Here is a 25,186-nt window from a genome sequence, read left to right as displayed (position 1 = left end):
CCCTAGGCTCCGCCTCCAGCTTCCTCGGGGCCCGCCTCCTCACGCCCCCTCCGCGTCCCGCCTCCTCGGGTTCCGCCTCCTCAGGTCTGGTCCCCGGAGGACCCGCCCACGCCACGCCCCACCGACAGTCAGGGTCGCTAGAGGATCCCTCCTGGCTCTTTGAACTGGGAATCTGGAAAAAGAAGCATAGCTGACCTACCCAGAGTTCCTGGTTTGTTGCCCACGGGGCAATCTGGGAGGAGGGCTGACTTTTGCCATCGTCCTGGGCAGTTATTTATGAGGAGAATGTTAATGAGAACCATTGGAAGCCTAGTCCCGTGGAGCATCGCCTTCCTGCACTAATTGTCAGGTCTTAGTCTAGCAGAGGGACTTTCCGGGATGCTAACTCCTAAATGCAGTTAAGCATAGGCGGAATGAAAAGGAATGAGGATCAGAAGCACTTTTAGGCTGTTCTGATGACAAGGGAGACGTTTTAAAGGAAGCTAGTAGAAAAAGAGAGAACAGGTTTGGCATCTATTAATAGTGACATCTACTGAGAACTTTTAAGGGAGAGGCCTTTGCAAGAGGGTGGAAGAAACCAAAAATACAGCTTGCCCGTGAGAAATTTATGAGGAAGTTAGGATGACAAGACACACAAGTTTTGAAAACTATTATGAAGTATGATATGAATTTTTATAATTTAGAATTTAAATAATTATAAATTTACCGTAAATTCATTGCAAAATAAATCTGAAGAATACAAGGAAGTGAAAGAAAAAAGTGAAATCACCGAAATCATGCAGCCAACTCTACTGAGCTTTAGGTGTATTTCATATTTATTTTTCTCTGTATATATTTAGATATTTTATAAAGCTGTGATCATGCTGTTTATCCAGTTTTTTAACCTGCTTTTGTCACTGTATAATGAATATTTTCATCATTAAGTGCTCTTAAAAGACATACTTTTTTAAAGGTGCACATGTGAATATAATTTATAATCATTCTATTTTTATTGAATATTTAAGATGCAATGCTGTTTCTTGAATTATATTTTATTGGATATTTGAGATGTAATACTGTGCTTCCTGAATTATATAATTTATAATCATTCTATTTTTATTGGCTATTTAAGATATAATATTTTGTTTCTTGAATTCACTTTTTTTTTTTAGAAACAACTCCTAAAATTACAATTATTAGGCCATAAAGGACACATACTGCTAAAGCCTTAATACAGATTGCAAAATTGCATTCCACAAAGTTTAATTTTCATTTAATTTTGCTACAAACTGATCCATGCTAAGGGTTTATTCTAGGACTATAGCCACAAAGTCTTGGAGTTATAATCCCTGCGCTTAAGAGATATACCAGACCAATCAGAGGGCCAGATACAGAGTCTGAAACAGGTACATGTAAAGCAATGAAAATTCCAACAGATACACACTTGGCACACAGCCTGGACAGAGGTACTGGGTTTCTCATAAGGGGAGCTTTCCAAACTAGGTGTAATCCTTTGGACTAGTAGAGAGTCACTGGCTGCTGTCCTCTGCAAGCTGCCCACTCCAGGAGAAGCCAGTGTTTTGGGTAGGAGAGGTTCAGGAGGATCAAAAAAGATGAGCTTCAATCCAGATGAGGACAGGGATGGGGACCAAAAGTGACCTCTCCAAGGAAGGGTGAGAGGCACTGACTTTCAAGCAGATCCAGGTTGGCCTGTGGTGCATCCTTGGGAGTGTGACAAATCCTTGAATGTTGTGGTTCAAAGTGTAGCTCAAGGCCAAAATGCTTGCCTGATTCCTCTATCAGCAACACTGCCTAGACCTGTTGAATAAAAGCTGCACTCAGATGGGGTCCCCAGGTGGCTCAGCGATGTTGCAGAGGGGCTATGCCTCTCACAGGCAGTGGTTGGCATGAGGGTAGATAGCAGCGAGAGAAAGTTGCTGATGCCTGAGCCTGTTTCCAGGTGAGATTGAACAGGATACTTCAGGGCCACAAGTCTGTGATAGGGTTGTATGTAGACAAACCACAGGATGCAGAGGCTTTTCACAAGTAGAAAAGCTTTTTCACAGACTAATAGTAGGATTAAACTGAATTCCCACAAGTTCTGTCCTGACATCTTTCCTGTGTAGCTACAGGTTCACAGGAGCCTCTGGAGGCCTCAGTGGAGGGCTAGTTTCAGTTGGGGAGTGATAAAGAAAATAGAGAAGGGGTGGCCTAATCTCCCTCAAGTCATGGCTTCAAAGAATTCATCAAAACTGGAAGCTGACTTGGTGGCACATGTCTGTAGTCCCAGATACATGGTAGAGTGAGGGGGGAGTATTGTTTGCTCCTTGGAGTGTGAGGCCAGCACATGAGACATATCTGAAAACAAACAAAATACCCTGATAAACAAGCATAAACACTATAGAATGTAAGTACTGGATCATCAGTCTCCCAAGTAGAAATCGCCTTGCAGTTTGAAATCTCAAATTTGTAGATTCATGGCTACTAAGAAAATTTTCATAAAAAAGAAAGGAAATTGACAATGCACATTTTTCCTAGTTTTTAAAATAATGAAACAGGACTTTCATCTAAGCAGACTGCTGAGGACTGCCTATCCAAGGTGGGGACCTACTTGCTCCCACACCCTCTAGTGCCCTGGGGCTTCATCAGAGCAGACCAGTGAGGGCTGGCAACCCTACAGCATTCCTCACCAACCCCACTCCTACTGCTCTCAGGCCTCCTGGCTGTGCCCATACCTGGATCCACACTGCAGAGACACAGATGATACTGAGCTCCAGATGATAGAACAGAAGATGACAACTACAATAAAGGCACATCAGACCTCTGTAGTTGGTAAGTAGAGGGGACCACCACCTTCCATCAGAATCTGGACTATCTTCAGGGGAAGGGCAGCTAAAACCTGCAGTAGAACTTTGCAGAGTTTAACACAGCAGGAGGTCAAGGAGCTCAACTTGGGCCTAGCAGCCAGAATTCAGCCTGAATCTCAGGGTTTTGTCATTGGATTTCTGAGACTAATTGACTTAGCTCTGCCCACATTGTCTGTTGTGACAGCAGAGATATACCCTGAAGGAAGCCCTTCAAATTTTTTTCTTTTCCTCTTATTTTTAATTTTTATTTTTAAACTCCTTTTTTTCTCACTCTTCAAATTCTTCCTTTTTTTTTTCTTTTTCCCACTCAATCTCTTGTTCCTCACATTGTTCTTCATCTCCCTTTTTGTTCCTGTTCCTGCCCTAATTCAGATTTTTTTCTTTCTTTTTCTTTTTTTTTCTTTTTTCCTTCTCTTAATTATCATAAGTTTAAATGAAACTGAGTACAATTTATAACTTCCCTGTTTCTGTTAAATTGTTCTATTCCTGTCTTTCTTCTTGCATGGTGTCTTTCCCTTTTGTCTTCAACAGTTTCCTAGAGTTCGTGTGATCATCCTGTGTCCTCTAGCTTCACTTGAAATCTCCTATCCTTCTACCTATCTATTCTTCTCCTTCCAACTCCTTCTAAGTCCCCATCCTGAAGGGTAAAGTTGCTATATTGAACCGTTTATTAACTATAAACATATTTTGGGCTGGTACTAGATTTTTATTTAATTCACATGGCTAAAGATGATAGACTAATAACTACCACAAATTGTCAATTTCTAAACTGTGCTTGATGCCATGGTGTTGCTGACTGTATCACTTGGGCTAAAGGGTTGTGATTGATTTAATCAGTTGTCCTTCCTGATATTATGAAAATGAAAGTGTCTTGGAGTCATTAGAGACTCAAAACCTAAAGAGCAGCTATATCAGGAAGATCGAGGTACTAACCCAGAAATTAAACCAAGGACAGCCCAACAACAAAAATGAAAATGAGAAAACACTTAAGCAAGGCACAAAGACAGACTTCCAGTTCACCAACAGCAAATGCTAGGGGAAACGAGGTGGAAAAGTCTGACAATCAACCAGCAGGACACCCTGAACTCATAGCACAGGAAGTAACAAAACAGATCAATCAGGCTCTAGAAAAATTCAAAACAGAAATAATTTCCCAGATAACTACAGAGATGGTGAGTACAATGAAAGACATGATCAGAGACTGTAGATCAGAAACAGACAAAAAAAATAGATGAGGTCAGGACCATGATAGAAGCCATGAATGCCCAACATAGGAAAGAAATGGAATCCATGAAACAGATTCAAACAGATATCTAGAAGATTAAAAACTCTATTGAAAGCATTCTCAGCAGAATGAATAAATATGAAGATAGAATTTCAGATGAAGAAGATAAAATTGCAGTCAGTGACCATGAAAAGAAAAATCTCTCAAAAACAGTAAGGGATCATGAGAAATCAATCCAACAACTCCAAGATGATGCAAAGAAGAATAATATAAGACTGATAGGAATGCATGAAGTAGCAGGAGGAAATACAAATGACTTAAAAGAACTGTTCACTGAATTAATGACAGAAAACTTCCCAAACAGAGAGGAAGAATTTGATATACAGATAAGTAAGGCACATAAGATTCCAATTAGCCATGATTTAAAAAAAAAAAAACTACATCGAGACATATAATAGTCAAGATCCCAGAAACCCAACAGAAGAACAAAATACTGCAAGCAGTTAGAGAAAAGAAACAAATCACAGGCAAAGTACAGCCCATCAGAATCATTCCAAACTTTTCAACATAAACCCTCAGGTCAAGGAGACACTGGAGAGAAGTATTTCAAGCCCTGAAAGAAAACAACCTTCAACCTAGACTGAAGTATCCTGCAAAACTCTCTTTTATAATGACAAAGAACACTGGAGAAACTTCATGAATATCAAACCAGCACTACAAGCAATTCTAAACAATATCCTAGAAAAAGATCATGAAGGTCACTACACCATGAGGCCCAACAGAGCAAATCAATTAGGTAAGGCAAGAAAATAAAGGGAGAGAGGGAAAAATTAAAAAGAGCCAACAACAGGAAAATAAGATGACAATAATAAGTCAGTACATATCAGTTATAACCATCAATACACACATACACACACACACAATAAATAGATGGCAGCTGGCAGAATGTATTAAGAAGCAAAATCCAACAATATGTTGTATACAAGAAACACCTCTAGTTCAAAAAGAAACTCATAGACTGGAAGTGAAAGGATGGAAAAACAGTTCTCAATGCAACAGGAGACCAGAAAAAAACAGAGGTAGTTATCTTATTCACAAAGTAAATTTCAAACCAAAACTAATTAAGAGAGACAAAGAAGGTCACTACATCCTTGTGAAGGGAGCAATCCAAGAGGAAGAGATGACAATTATAAATGTATATGCAACAAATATTAATGCCCACAACTATACAAAACAAATATCAAGTGACATGAAAAACCAAATAAGCACTAATACAATTGTAGTGGGGGACCTCAATACCCTACTGTCACAAATATATCATCTAGACAAAAAAAATCAACAACAAAATACTAGAACTGAACCAAGCTTTTGAACAAATGGATTTAATAGATGTCTACGGAGTGTCCTACCCCAAAAAATCAGAATATAAATTATTTTTGGATGCACATGGGTCATTCTCCAAAATAGATCACATACTAGCTCAAAGAACATGTTTAAATAAATGCAAAGGAATTGAAGTTATCCCATGTATATTATCAGACCATAGTGCAATTAAGCTGGAGATCATTATCGTAAAAAACCGTAAGAACTTCACAAACACATTGAAATTGAATAACACTCTCCTGAACAATCAATGGGTCACAGATGAAATTAAATAAGAAATTATTCTGTTTTTACAAATAAATGATAATGCCAATACAACAAATAGGAATCTCTGGGACACATGAAAGCACATGGAAGATTCATAGCAGTGAATGCACACACTAGGACAATAGAGAGAGCTCAAATAAACAACCCAAAGATGAATCTTAAGCTCCTAGAAGAAGAAAGGCAAGAAAAACCCAAAGCTCACACAAGGGAGGAAATTACAAAGATCAGAGCAGAAATCAATGCAATGGAGACTAAGAAATGATACAAAAAAAATAAATAAATGAATTGAAGAGTCAGTTTTTCAAAAGAATAAACAAAATTGATAAACCCTTAGTTAACCATGTCAAAAAAAGGAAAGAAAAGGCTCAGATCCATGCAATTAAGAATGATAAAGGTGAAGTCACAACAACAGATCCAGCAGAAATCATCAATACCTACTTTAAGAACCTGTACTCTAGTAAAATGGAAAACAGAAGAAAAGGACAGATTTCTAGATAATTATGAATAAACATAGTTTAATGAAGAAGATAAAAAAATTCTACACACTCCAATTACAATCAGTGAAATTGAAAATGTAATTAAAAATTTACCAACAAAGAAAGCCCAGGTCCTAATGGATTCACTGCTGAATTTTACAAAACATACAGAGAAGAACTACTGCTGAATACCAGAAGACATTTAGAAAAGAACTACTGTAACTACTCTTTAAACTCATTAATGAAACTGAAAGGGAAGTGATAATCCAAATTCATTCCTGGAAGCAAGTGTTACTTTGATTCTAAAACCAGGGAAGTAGCCAACCAAAAAAGAGAACTACGGGCCAATCTCCCTAATGAACATAGATGCAAAAATCCTCAATAAGATACTGGCAAACAGAATACAGAGGGTCATAAAGAAGATCATACATACACATGTGTAAATACCAAATAGTTTCACTGGTGTGAAAAAATAAAAGTGTAAATCAGACCCAAATTGTGTAACTGAGAATGTGAAATAGGAAGAAAAGGGCTAAAGGTGTAGGGGAAGTGGGAAGGGTAGGGGAAAGGAAATAAGGGAAAATAAAAAATATAAGAAAAGTAAAAAAATGAAAACAAAGTATTTGTAAATAGGGAAGGGTGAAAGGGGTGAAGGGAGGGCAGGGATATGGGGAAAAAATGAAAACCAAGATCTTTCAGGTAAAGGTACAAGATCCCAATGATGAATATAATTGTACCATATACCTAAAAAGTACCAATAAATTTACCAAGTTGGACTTATTCCAGGGATGCAAGGATGGTTCAACATATGAAAGTCAATAAATGTAATATACTATATTAACAGAGTAAAAGAGGACAAAAACCACATGATCCTCTCAATAAATGCAGAAAAAGCATTTGAAAAAATTCAACACCCAATCATGATAAAAACCCTGCAGAAAATTGGAATACATGGTATTTATCTCAACTTGATAAAGGCTATCTATTAAAAACCAATGGCCAACCTCATATCAAATGGCCAAAAACTGAAAACCTTCACACTGAAATCAGGAACAAGACAAGGTTTTCCACTATCACCACTCTATTCAATATAGTTTTGGAAACATTAGTCACAACAATTAGACAAGAAAAAGAAATTAAAGCAATAAAGATAGTAGTGGAAGAAGTTAGACTGTCTTTATTTGCTGATGATATGATACTCTACATAGAAGACCCATAAAATTCTGAAGAAGACTTCTAGATTTAATTGATAGATTCAGTAGAGTAGCTGGATACAAGGTCAACACTCAAAAATCAATAGTCTCCATTTACAAAAACAACAGACTCACTGAGAGAGAATTTAGGGAAACAATTCCTTTCACACACAATAGCATCCAAAACTATGAAGTATCTAGGAATCAATCTAATGAAGGTTGCAAAAGACCTCTACACTGAAAACTACAGCACTCTGAAAAAAGATTGAAGAGGATATAAGAGAATGGAAAGATATTCCTTGCTCCTGGGTAGGAAGAATCAACATAGTGAAAATGACCATAGTACTACTGCTATACAGATTCAATGCAATCCTGATTGAAATTCCAACAGTATATTTCATAGAACTAGAGAAAATAATCCAAAAATTAATTTGGAACAAGAGGAGACCTAGAATAGAAAAAGCAATTCTAAGCAACAGAGACATGACAAGGGGGCATTACAATCCCCAATGTGAAACTATACTGCAAAACTACTGTGATAAAACAGCATGGTACTGGTAAAGAAAAAGACCTGAGGATCAGTGGAATAGATTGGAAGACATAGAAATAACTCCAGATGTACTCAGCTACCTCATCTTTGACAAAGGAGCAACCATTCTCAGTGGAGGAAAGATGGCCTCTTTGATAAATTGTGTTGGAAAAACTGGATTTCAACCTGCCAAAGATTAAAACTAGACCCTTATTTTTCACCATCCACTAAATTAAAATCCAAATGGGTTAAAGATCTAAATACTAAAACAGAAATACTAAACTTACTGGAATATAATTTAGGTAGAACTCTTGAAGACATTGACATAGGAAAAGACTTTATGAAAAAAATCCTCAGTAGCATGGGAACTAGCACAAAGAATCAACAACTGGGATCTCATTTTATTAAAAAAAACTTTTGCACTGCAAGATAAACCACCAACAGAGCTAAGAAACAATCTACAATGTGGGAAAAATTTTTTACCAGCTGCTCCTCAGACATAGGACTACTATCTAGCATATATAAAGAACTCAAAAAAATCAGCCCCCCCCAAATATAAAGACCCAATTCAAAAATGGGTGTCTGAAATGAACAGACATGTCTCAGGCAAAGACATAAAAGCAGCAAATAAATATATGAAAAAAATGTTCAACATCACTGGTCATTCAAGAGATGCAGATGAACAAAACACTGAGATTCCACCTCACCCCAGTAACAATGGCTGCTATGTAGAAATCAACCATTAACAGGGCCGGGGATTTAGCTTAGTAGACAGACGGACAAGAATATATCCGCTTAACAGTAATATTAGGCTCACTTTCCTTTGAAACTATTGACCCATGAATGAGGTAAAATGACAGAAGAAAAGAATATAAAGAAAAAATGATAAGAGAAGAAATCTGAGTTAGGGAAGGAGAAGGAACAGGAAGGGAGGTGAGATAATATGGTGGAGCAAGAGACTGAGTTGGAGAAAGTGGGCAGAAAAAAAAGAATTTGCAGAGTGGAATGAAGAAAAGAAAGAAAAAAATGAATTTGAAGGGCCTCTTTCAGACTATATCTCTGTTGTCATAATATACAACGTGTGCAGCCATGTGAAAAACTAAGTCCTTTGATCTCAGCTAGCTGATGGTAGGGCCCTGAGATTCAGACTGATTTCGGGCTGCAAGGCCCAAATGGAGTTCCCTGACCTCCTGAAGGGTTGAACTCCATGCAGTTCTACTACATGTTCCCTTTGCCCTTTCTTTAAAGATGTTCAAATTTGGGAGCTCAGAAACACACCCTTTATGACCACCTATGCCTCTGGGGAGTGGGTCCAAGGACTGGCAAAATCAGGAGGTCTGAGAATGGGGGGGGTGTTTCAGGGGCCCCTGCAGGGCTACCTTCCTTGTGCTGGAGCTGGTGGCAGCACAGGCAGGGGAGGGTGTGGCTACCTGGTCCCACTGATTGGGCCCAAGCAGGCCAGAGAGAGAACGGATCTCAGAGCAGCAGTAACAGATCCCACCTTCCTTGGTACAGCTGATGGCAGCGCAGTCAGGAGAGGGCACACATACCCAGTCCGGCTGAATGGGACAAAGCAGGACTGAGGGAGAACGGATCTCAGAATGGCCATAACAGATATCAACTTCCTTGCTACAGCTGATAGCAGAGCAGGCAGTGGAGGGTATGGCTACTCAGTCCCACCAAATGGGTCCAAGCTGGCTGGAGGGAGAATGGATCTCAGACTGGCCATCCCATATCTCGCCTTCCTTGCTGGAGCTGATGGCCGCACAGACAGGGAAGGGCGTGGTAGCCAGCCCCACCGACTGGGCCCAAGCAGGCAAGAGTAAGAATGGAACTCAGAGGGTCCATCCAAGATCTCACCTTCCTTGCTGAATCTGATGGTGGCACAGGCAGGGAAGGGTGCGGCTACCCAGTTCAATGCCTGGGGCCAAGCTGGCCGGAGGAAGAACAGATCTCAGAGCAGCTGTCCCAGATGTCACCTTTCCTGCTGGAGCTAATGGCAGCACAGGCAGGGGAGGGCACAACTATGCAGTCCCACCAACTGGGACCAAGCAGGCCAGAGGGAAAAAGGATCACAGAGTGGCCATCATAGATCTCATCTTCCTTGCTAGAGCAGATGGCTGTGCAGGCAGGGGAGGGTGCAGCTACCCAATCCCGCAGACTGGGCCCTAGCAGGCCAGAGGGAGAATGGATCTCAGAGCAACCATCCATGATCCCACCTTCGTTGCTGGAGCTGATGGCAGTGCAGGCAGGGAAGGGCAGCTTTTTGAGTACTTTATATATTCTAGATAATAGTCCTTTATCTGAGGAATAGTTGGCAAAATGTTTTTCCCACATTGTGGGTTTTCTCCTCACTCTGTTGCTGATTTCATCTGTCTGCATTACAATTTTGTAGAATCTCTTTTTTGAAATTAATTTTATTGGTACAATTTAGATATACATAATGATCTCATTCATCATGAGGAATTTGTTGTAGAGTGAATCTCTATAGGGCTTTTTGAATGACAGTTTGGCCTAGAAAGTGCCATCCAGTCCTGCTGCAAAAAAGGGGCTTGGAGACATGTGAATTTTTCAACAAGAACAATAGGTTAAAAGTCAAACATACTTTTCAGCATGGTTCTTAAGTTTAAATGACAGTTTTCATTCAAACATTTTCTCTGTGGTATTCACTCCCATAGAAGTCAGTGGAAGTGGAGGACATAAAGTGCATTTGCTTCTCAGAGAAAGGAGCTGGCACTGCCACTGTGTGGAAATTAATTTCATTGCAGAAGTGAAGCAAAACAGTAATCACTCCAGTATCTGCCTCTCTGCATTTCTACTTTGTATAGTAAAATAAATCTCTATGAGGATTCAATTGTGAATGGAAGTTTTGTCTAAAATATGCCATACAATTCTGGTGCAAAGAAAATACTTTGAGACCTGTGAACATTTCCCTAAGAAGAACATTAGGCCAGAGTGAAATACACTTTCAGAATAGTTCTGCAGTTTGAACGGTACTTTTCTCTCTAACATTTTTCTGGGGTATTATTTTCCCTAGAAGTCAATGGAAGTGGAGGACATAGTTTCTCAGAGAAAGCAGGTAAAACTGCCATTGTGTGGAAATCAATTCCAATGCAGGAGGGAAGTAAATGAGTAATCACTCAAGCTTATGCCTCTCTGCATTATAAGTTTGTAGAGTGAACTTTTTTAGGGTAGTTTTTTTAATGTCAGTTTGGCCTAGAAAGTGCCATACAGTTTGGTGCAAAGAAAGGACCTGGAGACCTGTGAAAATTTCCGTGAGAACTTCAAAATAGAAGCCAAATATACCTTTCAGAATGGTTCTGCAGTTTGAACTGCAGGCTTCATTCAAACATTTTCTCTGGGGTATTCTCTTTCACAGATGTCTTGGAAGTGGAGCACATAAAGTAAGGTTAGTTTGCAGAGATGTCAGCTAGCACTGCCATTATGAGAAAATCAACTCCATCGTAGGAGTGGAGTAAAACAGTCATCACTGGAGTATCTGACCTCTGCATAACAGGTTGGTAGAGTGAATTTCTTTGAGGCTACTTTTTTGAATGTCAATTTGACCTAGAAAGTGCCATACTGTTCTGGTGCAAAGAAAGGGCTTTGAGACCTGTGATCATTTCCCTAAGAAGAGCTTTAGGTTAGAATCCACTTTTCAGAGTGGTGCTGTGGTTTGAACTGCAGTGGGTCAAACTTCACAACAGAAGCTTCATAGAGATTCCCTGTACAAAGTTGTAATGCAGAGAGGCAGATACTTGAGTGATTAATGTTTTACTTCACTCCTACGATGGTGCTGATTTCCACACTATGGTAGTGCTAGCTGCTTTCTCTGAGAAGTAATGGCACTTTATGTTCTCTACTTCCATTGAAATCCAGGGAAGAGAATACCCCAGAAAAATTATTTGAGTGAAAATTTCAGTTCAAACTGATGAACCATTCTGAGAAATGTGTTCAGATAGTAAACTGAAGTTCTTTTTAGGGAAATGTTCACAGGTCTCCAAGTGTTTTCTTTTTATCAAAAGTGTGTGGCACTTTCTAGGCCACACTGCCATTCTCATTAGAAGCCTCTTAGAGGTTCACTCTACAAACCTGTAAGGCAGACAGGCAGACACTACAGTGATTCCTTGTTGATGTCACTCCTGCAATGAAGTTGATTTCCACACAATGCCAGTGCTATTTGCTTTCTCTGTGAAGGAACTGAATATTATGTCCTCCATTTCCATTGACATCTACAGAAAAGAATACACCACCAAAAAGGTTTGAGTGAAAACTCCAGTTAAAAATTCAGAACCATTTTGAAAAGTGTGTTTGGCTTCTAACCTAGGGAAACATTCACAGATCTCCAAGCCCTTTCTTTGCAAGAAAACTGTATGGCACTTTCTAGGCCACACTGTGCTTCACACAGTGTTTATAATTAAACATCATAGAGACTTACTCTACAAACCTGTAATGCACAGAGACAGATATTTGAGTGATTACTTATATATATCACTCCTACCACAGGATAGATTTCCACACAGTGGTAGTTCTAGCTGCTTTCTCTGGGGAGTAACTGTACTTTATGTCCTCCACTTCCATTGACTCCTATGGAAGAGAATACACCAGAGAAAATGTTTGAGTGAAAATTGCAGTTCAACCTTAGGAACAATTTCTAAAAGTGTATTTGGCTTATAACCTATAGTTCTTCTAGAGAAATGTTAACACATCTGCATTCACTCTTCGGCATCAGAACTATATGGCAATTTCTAGGCCAAACTGCCCTTCACCATAGAAACTTCAAAAAGATTCCCTGTACAAAGTTGTAATGTAAAGCAGCAGATAGTTGAGTGATTAGTGTTTTACTTTACTTCTGCAATGGTGGTGATTTCCATACAATGGCAGTGCTAGCTGCTTCCTCTGAGAAGTAACTGCTCTTTACGTCCTCCACTTCCGTTGACTTCTGTGGAAGAGAAAATGTTTGAGTGATAACTGCAGTTCAAACTGCAACACCACTCTGAAAAGTGTGTTTGGCATCTAACCTACAGTTCTTCTTGGGGAAATGATCACAGATCTCCAAACCCTTTCTTTGCACCAGAACTGTGTAGCATTTTCTAGGTCAAACTGCCACTCAAAAAGTAGCCTCAAAGATATTCATTCAATCTACCATTCTGTTATGCAGAGGGCAGATACTCCAGTGATGACTGTTTTACTCCACTCCTATGATGGAGTTGATTTCCTAACAATGGCAGTGCTAGCTGACACCTCTACAAACTAACCTTACTTTATTTGCTCCACTTCTATAGACATCTGTGAAAGAGAATACCCCAGAGAAAATGTCACTTCAGTGATGACTGTTTTACTCCACTCCTATGATGGAGTTGATTTCTACACAATGGCAGTTTTATTTGCTTTCTCTGAGAAGTTACTGCACTTTATGTCCTCCACTTCTATTGAGTTGTATGAAAGAGAACACCAGAAAAGTGTCACAGTGAAAAATGCAGTTCAAACTGCAGAACTATTTTGAAAAGTGTGTTTCACTTCTAACCTAATATCCTTAGAGAAATGTTCATGGGTTTTGAAGTACTTTCTTTGAAGCAGAAATGTATGGCAATGTTTAGACCAAACTGACCTCACAATAGAAGCCTCATGGAGATTCACTATACAAAGTTGAAATGAAGAGAGGCAGATACTGAAGTGATTAGTTTTGCTTTTCTCCTGCAATGGATTTGACTTCCACACAATGGCAGTGCTAGCTTTTCTCTCTGAGAAGTAATTGCACTTTATGTCCTCCATTTCCATTGACTTCTTCTGTTTCTTTCTTTCTTTCTTTTTTCTTTCTTTCTTCTTTCTTTCTTTCTTTCTTTTTTGTACTAGAGACCAAATTCAGGACCTTGCGCAGCAGGTGGTGAAACCACTGAGCTAAATCCCTAGTCCTCCATTGACTTCTATGGACAGGAATACCCCAGAGAAAAGGTTTGATTCACAAATGTGGTTCAAACTGCAGAAGCATTTTAAAGAGTATATGGCATCTTAAATAAAAGTCTTCTTAGGGAAATATGCACAGATCTCCAAACCCCTTTTTTGCACCGGAACTCTATGGCACTTTCTAGGCCAGGCTATTCACAAAAGGAGGATCATAGATATTCACTCTACTAACTTTTAATGCAGAGAAGCAGATAATTGAGTGATTACTGTTTTAGTGCACTTTTGCAATGAAGTTGCACACAATTTCAGTGCTAGCTTCTTTATCTGAGAAGTAACTGCACTTTATGTCCCCCACTTCCATTGACTTCTATTTAGAAAAGTTCTCCAGATTTAGCTGCAGAACAATTCTAAAAAGTGTGTTTTTCTTCTAACCAAAAGTTCCTAGGGAAATGTTTCTAGATCTCCAAGCCCTTTCTTTGAATCAGTACTGTATGGCATTTTCTAGGCCAAACCTGCACTTCACAATAGAAGCCTCATAGTGATTCCCTATAAAAAGTTGAAATGCAAAGAGGCAGATACTCCAGTGTTTACTGTTTTACTTCACTCATACAATGGAATTGATTTCCAAAAATGGCAGTGCCAGCTGCTCTCTTTGAAAAGTAACTCCACTGTGTGTTCTGCACTTCGACTGTCTTCCATGGCAAAGAATATCCCACAGAAAATGAACGAAAAGTGCAGTTAAACCTGAAGAACCATGATGAAAACTGAGTTTGGCTTCTAACCTGATGTTCTTCTTGTGAAATAGTTCACAGGTCCCCAAGCCCTTTCTTTGCCCGTGAACACTATGGCACTTTCTAGACCAAACTGATATTCACAAAAGTAGCCTCATAAAATTTCAGTCTACAAACATGTAATGCAAAGAAGCATATACTACAGTGCTGTTTTACTTCATTTGTGCAATGGAGTTGATTTCCATACACTGGCAGTGCAAGCTACTTTCTCTAAGAAGCAACTGCACTTTATGTCTTCCACTTCCATTGAGGTATACCAAAGGGAATAACCCAGAGAAAATGCTTGAGTGAAAACTGCAGTTCAAATTGCATAACCATGCTGAAAATTATGTTTGGCTTCTCAGCTATTGTTCTTATGGAAAAGTTCACAGGTCTACAAGCCCTTTCTTTGCACCATGGCTGTATGGCAGTTTATAACAAAACTGTCATTAAAAAAAAGTAGCCTCACAGAGATTCACTCTACAAACCTGTGATGCAGAGACAAAGTGGAGTGATTACTTGTTTAATTCACTCCTGCAATGGAGTTGATTTCCACACAATGGTGGTTTTAGCTGTTTTCTCTGAAAAGTAACTGTACTTTATGTCCTCCAGTTCCATTGACTTCTATGGAAGAGAATACACCAGAGAAAATGTTTGAGTGTAAACTGCAGTTCAAACTGCAGAACCATTTTGCAAAGTGTGTTTAACTTATAATCTAAAGTTTTTCTTATGGAACTATTCACAGGTTTACAAGACCTTTCTTAGAACCAGAAATGTGTGGCACTTTCTATGCCGAACTGAACATTACAATAGGAGCCCTGTAGAGATTCCCTATACAATGTTAAAACCCAGAGAGGCAGATACTCAAGTGACTCCTGTTTTATTTCATTCCTGCATCAAAGTTGATTTTCCCCACATTGGCAGTGATAGCTGCATTTTCTGAGAAGTAACTGCACTTTAAGTACTCCACTTCAATTGACTTCTATGGAAGAGAATACCCCAGAGAAAATGCTTGAGTGTAAACTGCAGTTCCAACTGTAGAACCATTCTCAAATGTGTGTTTCACTTCTAACCAAAAGTTTTTCCAATGAAAAAATTCACAGGTCTCCAATCCCTTTCTTTTCACCAGAACTCTATGTCACTTTCAAGGCCAAACTGCCATTCACAATATAAGCTTCATAGTGATACACTTCACAAATCTGTAATACACAGAAACAGATATTGACATGATTACCATTTTATTTCACTCTTGCAATGGAGTTGATTTCCACACAATGAAAGTGCTTGCTGCTTTCTCTGAGAAGTAACTGTACTTTATGTCTTGCACTTCCATTGACTCCTATGGAAGAGAATATACCAGAGAAAATGTTTGAGTAAAAACTGTGGTTCAAACTGCAGAACTATTCTGAAAATTACCATTAGCTTCTACCTAAAGTTCTCCATACGAATAAATTCACAGATCTATAAGCCATTACTTTGAGCCAGAACTGAAATATTTCACTTTCTAGGTGAAACTGAGATTCACAATAGAAGCTTCATAGAGATGCACTGTACAAACTGTAATGCAGAAACAGATACTCCAGTGATTACTGTTGTACTTCACTCCTACAATGGAGTTGACTTCCAAACAAATGCAGGTTCTAGCTGCTTTGTCTGAAAAGCAACAGCATTTTATGTCTTCCACTTCCATTGATGTTGATGAAAGAGAATTCACCAGAGAAAATGTTCAAGTGAAAACAGCAGTTCAAACTGCAGAACCATTCTGAAAAGTGTGTTTGCTTCTAACCTAATGTTCTCCTCAGGGAAATGTTTAAATGTCTCCAGGACCTTTCTCTTCACATCAGCTGTATGGAACTTTCAAGGCCAAACTGCCATTCACAATACAAGCCTCATAAAGATTCCTTGTACAAACCTGTAAATCATGGAGTCAGATACTTGAGTGATTATTCTTTTACTTCACTCTGAAAATGAAGCTGATTTTCACACAGTGGCAGTTCTTGATGCTTTCTTTGAGAAGTAACTGCACTTAATGTCCTCCACTTTCATTGACTTCTATGGAAAAGTTTACACCAGAGAAAATATTTGAGGAAAAACTGTAGGTCAAACTGCAGAACCATTCTGAACAGTGTGTTTGGCTTCTAAACTAACATTATTCTCAGGAAAATGTGTACAGGTCTTCAAGCCTTTTCTTTGCACCAGATCTATGTGGCACACTTCACCAAAGAGTCATTCACGATTGAAAACGCATAGATATTCCCTATACAAACTTGTAATGAAAAGAGTCAGATATTTGAATGCCTTCACTCCTTTAATGGAGTTGATTTCCACACAATGGTAGTTTTGCTGCTTTCTCTGAAAAGTAACTGCCATTAATATTCCACTTCCATTGATTTTTACTGAAGAGAATACACAAGAACAAATGTTTGAGCGAAAACTGCAGTTGAAACTGTAGAACCATTCTGAAAACTGTGTTTGATTTCTAATATAAAGTCATTCTAATGAAAAAGTTCACAGAACTGTAAGCCTTTTCTATGCAGCAGAACTCTGGCACTTTCCAAGGGAAAGTACCATTCACAATAGAAGCCTCACAAAGAAATGCTGCACCAATCTGGAATGCAGAGAGGCAGACAAATAAAAAACTACTGTTTTACTTGGAAACAACCCAAATGCCCATCAACTGGAGACTGAATAAAGAAGATATGTTATTTCTATAAAATGGAGTACTACTCAGCCATAAAGAATAAGAAACTAGAAACATTTATAGCTAAATGGATACACATTGAGGCTTTACTCTCTCTCTCTTGTTTTTTTTTCTTTTTTTTTCTTTTCTTTTTTTTTTTTTTTTTTTTTGGTGCCAGGGTTCGAACTCCAGATCTTGTGCTTGTGAGGCAGGCAGCAGAACCACTCGGCTAAATTCCCAGCCCCCAAGGCTATACCCTTAAGTGAAATAAATGAGATACACTTGAGTAAATACTGAATAGTTTCTCTGGTGTGAAAAACAAAGTGTAAATAAGGTTCAAATAGTATAAGTGAGAGTGTAAAATAGGAAGAAAATGGCTAAAGGGGAATTGGAAAAAAAGAGGGGAGAAGAAAGAAGGGAAAGAAAAAATATGAAAAAAGAAAAAATGGAAACAAAGACTTTGTAAACAGCGAAGGGTGAAGGGGTTAAGGGAGAATAGGGGTATAGGGAAAAGTAAAAACCAAGATATATCATCTAAATGTACAAGATCCCAATGATAAATATAGCTGTATTGTTTTCTTTAAATCCACCAATAAATTTAATGGGGAAAAACCCTACTGTTTTACTTACATCCTGGTGTGGACTTCATTGCCACGCCAGAGAAGCACCAGCTGCCTTCTCTGAGAAGTCACTGCACTTGATGTCATCCGCTTCACTAACTTCCACGGGGACAAGGCCTCAGGGAATGGGTTGGCAAAGAAACTTCAGTTCAAAGTGCCAAACTATTCTGAAAATTGTGTTTGGCTTCTAATCTCAACTTTATCTTGTCTCAAAGCTGACAGTTCTCCAAGCCCTTAGTATGCAGTAGAGTGGTATGACACTTTCTAGGCCACACTGCCATTTACAATACAAGCCTCCTAGAGATGGTGTAGAATTCTGCAATGCAGAGAGCCAGACCCTTGAGGGATGACTGTTTCACTTCCTTCGTGGAGTAGACTTGATTGCCACACCAGGGAAGTTCTAGCTGCTTTCTCTGAGAAATTACTGCACTTGATCTCATCCCCTCCGTAGACTTTCATGGGGAAAAGTTTTCAGGAAAAGTTGGCTTCTAACCTCAACTTTCACTTGGCCCAAAGTTGACAGTTCTCCAAGCCCTTGGTATGCAGTAGAGCAGGAAGGCACTTTCTACACCAAACTACCATTCACATACAATCCCCTTAAAGAGGTGCTGTACAAATTTGGAATGCAGATAGCCAGATGCTCCAGGGTCAACTGTTACACTTTCTTCCTAGAGTGGTCTTGATTGTCACCCGAGAGTCGTTCCAGCTCCTTCCTCTGAGAAGTCACTGTACTTGATGTCATCCTCTTAAATGACATCAATAAGGACAAGGATCCAGGTTAACTCACTAGCTTTGAAACTTCAATTTAAACTGCTGAGTCATACTGAAAAGGGTTTTTGGCTTCTAATCTCATGTTCTTTGCGATAAATTGACAGCTCTTCAAGCCCTTGCTTTGCAACAGAGTGGGATGGCATTTTCTAGGCCAAACTGCCAATCACAATACAAGCCTCCTAGAGAGGTGCTGTACAAATCTGGAATGCTGAAGGCCAGACCCTGGAGTGATGACTGTTTACTTCCTTCCAGAAGTGGAGTTGATTTCCACACCAGGGCAGTTCCAGATGCTTTCTCTGAAAAGTCACTGCACTTGATGTCATCCCTTCCATTGACAATCGTGGTGAAACAGCCTCAGAGAAAAGCTTGGCATCAAAACTTCAGTTCAAACTGCTGACCCATTCTGAAGAATGTGTTTGGCTTCTAACATCCAGTTCTTCTTGACTCTAAGGTGACAGCTCTCCAAGCCCTTATTTGGCAACACAGTGGGATGACACATTCTAGGACAAACTGACTTTTACAATACAACTTCATAGAGAGGTGCTGTGCAAATCTGAAATGCAGAGAGCCAGACACTTAAGGAATGCCTGTTTTACTTCCTTCCTGGAGTTGACTAGATTGTCACAAAAGGGCAGTACAGCAGCTTTCTCTGAGAAGTCAGTGCACTTTATGTCATACCTTCCATTGACTTCCATGGGAACAAGTCTTTAGGGAGCAGTTTTGAGTGAAAACTTCTGTTCAAACTTCAGAACCATTCTGAAGAGTGTGTTTGACTTCTAATCTCAAATTCTAATTAGCCCTAAGATGTGAGCTATACAAGCCCTCATTTTGCAGTTGAAAGAGACAGCATATTCTAGGCCAAACTGCCATTCACAATACCAGCCTTATTGTCAGGTGCTGCTCAAATCTGGAATGCAAAGTGCCAGACCCTCAAAGGATGAGTGTTTTACTTCTTTCCTGGAGTCTACTTGTTTCCAATACCAGGACAGTTCTAACTGCTTTGTGTGAGAAGTCACTGCACTTGAGGTCATCTGCTCTATTGACTTCCATGGGAATAATACCTCAGGGAAAAAGCTGGCCTCAAAAGATCAGTGCAAACTTCCAATACAGTCTGAATAATTTGTTTGACTACTATCCTCAAATTCTACTTGGGCCCAAGTGAGTAGCTCTCCAAGCCCTTGATTTAGAAGAGTAGAATGGCAATTTCTAGGCCAAAGTGCCATTCACAATACAAGCATCCTAGAGAGGGTCTGTACAAATCTGGAATGCAGAGAGCAAGAACCTAGAGGGACTTGATTTCATTATCTCTGTTGATTTCCATGAGCACAAGACCTCAGGGAACAGGTTGGTGTCAAAACCATTGGTGTCGAACCATTCAGAGCAGTTTGTTTGGCTTCTAGCCTTAAGTTCTTCTTGGCTGAAATTTGACAGCTCTCAAAGACCTTCCATTGCAGCAGAATGGGATGGCACTTTGTAACGCAAACTACCATACACAATACAGACTTATAGAAAGGTGCTCTACAAATGTGGAATGCAGAGAATGAGATGAGACCCTCCAGGTAAGACTGTTATATTTTCTTTCTTTCTTTTTTTTCCTCATTGAGTTTATTGGTACATTTTAGGTATACAGAACAGTTACATTCATTATTGGGATTTTGTAACTTTATATGAGAGGTCTTTGTTCTCATTTTTTCCCCTTGTCCCTGCCCTCCCTTCAGCCCCTGCTACCCTCCCCATTTACAAACACTTTATTTCCATTTTTTCATTTTCTCATATTTTTTTCTTTTCCCTTATTACCTTCCCCTACCCTTCCCACTTTCTCTACACCTTTAGCCCTTTTCTTCCTATTTCACATTGTTAATTGTATCATTAGGATCTTATGTACTACTATAGTTTTTCACACCAGAGAAACTATTCAGTATTTATGCATGTGTGACTTATTTATTTCACTTAGGAGTATATACTCAAAATGTATCCATTTACCTATGAATGAATCTAATTTCTCATTCTTCATGGCTGAGTAATATTCCATTTTATAGAAAAACCACATGTTTTACTTTCTTTCTTGGAGTGCACTAGATTGCCACACCAGGGCAGTTCTAGGTGCTTCCTTTAAGCAGTCACTGCTGAGCCATTCTGAAAAGTGTGTTTGATTTATAACCTCAAGTTCACATTGGCCCCAGTTGAGAGTTCTCTAAGCCCTTGCTTTGCAGCAGAGCATGATGGCTTTTTCTAGGCTAATCTGCCATTCACAATGCAAGCCTCCTAGAGAGGTGCTGTAGAAGTCTGTAATGCAGACAGCCAGAAATTCAAGAGATGACTGTTTTACTTCTTGAAATGGATTTGATTGCCACACCACGGCAGTTCCAGCTGCTTTCTCTGAGATGTCACTGTATTTGGTGCCATCTTCTTCATTGAACTCCATTAGGAGAAGCCTCGGGGAACAGGTTGGCATCAAAACTTTAGTTGAAATTGTGGAGACATTCTGAAAAGCTTCTTTGGGTTATAACCTCCAATACTTGGCCACATATGGATAGCTCTCCAAGCACTTCCTTTGTAGTAGAAGGGGATAGCACTACATAGGCCAAATAGCCATTCCCAATACAAGCTTCATAGAGAGGTGCTGTACAAATCTGGAATGCAGAGAGCCAGACCCATAAGGGATGACTGTTTTACATCCTTCCTTGAGCAGAGTTGACTGTCACACCAGTTCCAGCTGCTTTCTTTGAGATATCACTGGACTTGATGGCATTCCCTCCATTGACTTCAATGGAGATAAGGACTCCAGGGACAGGTTGGTGTTGAAACTTCTGTTCAAACTGCCTAGCCATCCTGAAAAGTGTGATTGGATTCTAATCTCAAATTTTTCTTGGTTGGCAGCTCTTCAAGACCTTCCTTTAAAGCAGAGTGGGATGACACTTTATAGGCCAAACTGCCATTCACAATACAAGCCTAAGAGAGAGGGGCTGTACAAATGTTGAATGCAGAGAGCTAGAAACTCAAGGTATGACTATTTTACTTAATTCCTGGAGTGGAATTAATTGCTACACAAGGGCAGTTCCAGCTGCTTTTTCTGAGAAATCACTGAACTTGATGTCTTCTCCTTCATTGACTTCCATGGGAACAAGGCCTTATGGAATAAGTTGGCATCTAAACATCTTTTCAAACTGCCAAGGCAGTCTGAAAGTGTTTTTGGCTTCTACTGTCAACTTCTTTTTGGCCCAATGCTGACAGCTTTCCAAGATCTTGCTTTCCTGCAGAACAAGATGTCACTTTCCAGGCCAAACTGCCATTCACAATAGAAGCCTCATAGAAAGGTGATGTACAAATGTGGAATACAGAGAGCTAGACTCTCAAGGGATGAGTTTTATTTTCTTCATGGAGTGGATTTCATTGCCATGCCAGGTCAGTTCCAACTGCTTTCTCTGAGAAGTCACTGCAGTTGATGTCATCCTATCCATTAACTTCTAAGGGGACAAGGCCCCCAGGAAGTAAGTAGGTAGGCTTCGAACCATCTGTTCAAACTTCCTAGTCATTATTAAAAGTGTTTTGGCTTCCAACCTCGTTTTTCTTGACTCAAAGTTGACAGTACTCCAAAACCATCCTTTGCAGAAGAACAGGATGCCACATTCCAGGCCAAATTGCCAATCCCAATAAAATTCTCATACACAGGTGCTGTACAAATCTGGAAAGCAGAGAGTCTGACCCTCTAGGGGATACCATTTTACTTCCTTCCTAGAGTGGAGTTGATTGCTACAGCAGGGCACTTTCAGTTGCTTTCTCTGAGTAGTCACTGGACTTGATGTCATTCCTTACATTGACTTCCATGGGGTCAAGGAGTCATGGAACAGATTGGCATTGAAACATCAGTTCAAACTGCCAAACCATCTGTAAAAGTGTGTTTGGCTTCTAACTTAAAGTTCTTTTGGCTCCAAGTTGACAGCTCTCCAAGCCTTTGCTTTGCAGCAGAGCAATTTCTAGGCCTAAATTTCATTCACAGTATAAGCCTCCTTAAGGGGTGCTGTAGAAAACTGGAATGCAGACAGACAGATACTCAAGAGATGAAGATTTACTTCCATCCTAAAGTGGACTTAACTGCCACACCAGAGCAGTTCCAACTGCTTCCTCTAAGAAGTCACTGTACTTGAGGTCATCTGATCCATTTACTTCCATGAGGACAAGGCCTCAGGGAACATATGGGTGTCAAAAATTAATTTGAAACTGCCAAGCCATTCTGAAAAGTTTGGAGTTCTAAACTCCAGTTTTCCTTGGCCCCAAGTGGACATGTCTCCAAGCCCTTGCTTTTCAGCAGAGACGTATGGCACTTTGTAGACCAAACTGCCATTCATCGTACAAGCCTCCTACAGAAGTGATGTACAAATATGGAATCCAGAGAGCCAGATGCTTAAGGAACAATTTTTTTCCTTCATGAAGTGGACTTGACTGCCATAGCAGGGCAGTGCCAGCTGCTTTTTCTGAGAATTTACTGCACTTCATATCATCCCCTCCCCCCATTGACTTCCATGGGTATAAAGTCTCAGGGAATATGTTGGCATCAAAATTTCAGTTCACCCTGCTTATCCAGTGTGAAAAGTGTGTTTGGCTGCTAACCTCAAGTTATTCCTTACCCTAGTTGACAGTTCTCCAAGCCCCAGTGTTCCAGGAGAATGAAAGGGCACTTTCCAAAATAAACTGCCATTCACAATACAAGCTTCAGATAAATGTGCTGTACAAGTCTGTGGGGCAGAGAGCCAGATACTTGAGTAATTACTACTTTGCTTCACTCTTGTACTGGAGTTGACTGACACACCAGGCAGTTCCATTTGCTTTCTCTGAGAAATAACTGAATTTGATGTAATTCCCTCAGTTGACTCCAATGCACAAATTGTCTCAGGGAAATGTTGGAGTAAAAAAACAAGTGCAAACTGAAGGACCATTCTGAAAATTTCTTTTGGCTCCAAACCACAAGTTCTACTTATGACAAAGTTGAAAACTGCCCAAGGCCTTTCTTTACAGCAGAACTGGATGACACTTATTGGCAAAATTACCATTCACAGTTCAAGACTTATAGAGATGAGCTGTACTAATGTGTCATGCAGAGTCAAGCACTCGAATGATTGCTGTTTTACTTCTTTCCTGAAATGGAGTTGATTGTCAAACCATGGCAGTTCCAGCTGATTTCTCTGAGAAGTAACTGCACTTTATGTCCTCCCCTCCCTTGACTTCAATGTGAAAAACGCATCAGGGAAAATGTTGGAGTCAAAACTTCAATTCAAACTGTAGAACCACTCTGCAAAGTTTCCTTGGCTTCTAGCATCAAGTTCTTAGTACACAGTTGGTAGCGCTTAAAGCTCTTTGCAGCAGAACTGCATGGGACTTTCTTGATCAAACTGTCACAGTGCAATTCACATATGCATGTGTTGTGCAAATGTGCCATGTAGAGATCCAGACATTTGAATTATGACTGTTTTAAATGATTCCTGAAGTGCAGTTGTGTGCTACAACAGGGCAGTTCCAGCTGCTTTCTCTGAGAAGTAACTGCACTTTATGTCATCCCTCCTTTTATTTTAACTGGAAAATAACCTCAGGGAAAATGTTGGTGTCAAAAAGTACTTCAAACAGCAGAACCATTCTGAAAAGTGTGTTTGGCTTCTAACAGGTTCTACCTAGGACAGAGTTGACAGTTCTCAGAGTGCTTCATTTAAGCAGAACTGGATGGCTCTTTCTAGCAAAAACCATCATTGACAATACAATCCTCAGTAAATGTACTCTACAAATCTGTCTTGCAGAGAGCCAGTGATTACTGTTTTATTTCATTTCTGGACTTTGGTTGATTGACACACCAGATCAGTTCCAGCTGCTTTCTGTGAGAAGTAACTGCACTCGTTGTCATCCACTCTATTGAATTAAGTGGGGAAAATGCCAGAGAGTAAATATTGGAATCAAAAAATACTTTCAAACTGAACAACCACTCTGAAAATTGTGTTTGGTGTATAACCTTATCTTCTGCTTAAGAAAATGTTGATAGCTCTCCATGCCCTTTCTTTACTCTAGAATTGGATGGCACTTTCTAGGCCAAAGTGCCATTCAAAATATAATTCATATAGGGATGTGCTGTGCAAATGTGCCATGCAATGATCTAGGCTTTTGAGTGTGTACTCATCCACTTCATTCCTGGACTTTAGTTGACTGACACACCAGGGAAGTTCCAGTTGCTTTCTCTGAGAAGTAACTGCACGTTATGTCATCTCCTCCACTGACTTAAATAGAGAAAAAGCCTCAGGTAAAATGCTAGTTTCAGAAAGTAATTTAAACAGGAGAACCATTCTGTAAAGTGTATTTGGATTCTAATTTCATATTATACTTATGGCAAAGCTGCTAGCTCACAGAGCACTTCCTTTTAAGCAGAACTGGATGGCAATTTCTAGACCAAAATGCCATCCAAAATATAAGCCTTAGATAAAGGGATATATAAATCTGTAATGCAGAGAGGCAGATACTCAAGTGATTATTGTTTTA

At 39.6% G+C, this 25,186-nt stretch overlaps 1 protein-coding gene across 1 annotated transcript in view; it reads right to left on the bottom strand.

Moving 5' to 3' along the window:
• Pard6g (par-6 family cell polarity regulator gamma) overlaps nt 1-25,186 on the bottom strand; it is a 144,423-nt gene that overhangs the window by 77,180 nt on the left and 42,057 nt on the right. The gene's annotated exons all lie outside the window — the stretch shown is intronic.

Source organism: Fukomys damarensis, unplaced genomic scaffold, assembly GCF_012274545.1.
Source record: "Fukomys damarensis isolate Sample0158 unplaced genomic scaffold, DMR_v1.0_HiC HiC_scaffold_30, whole genome shotgun sequence".
Classification (NCBI taxonomy): domain Eukaryota; kingdom Metazoa; phylum Chordata; class Mammalia; order Rodentia; family Bathyergidae; genus Fukomys; species Fukomys damarensis.
Note: the sequence above shows the minus strand (reverse complement) of the source record. Positions and strands in the feature narration are given on the sequence as shown.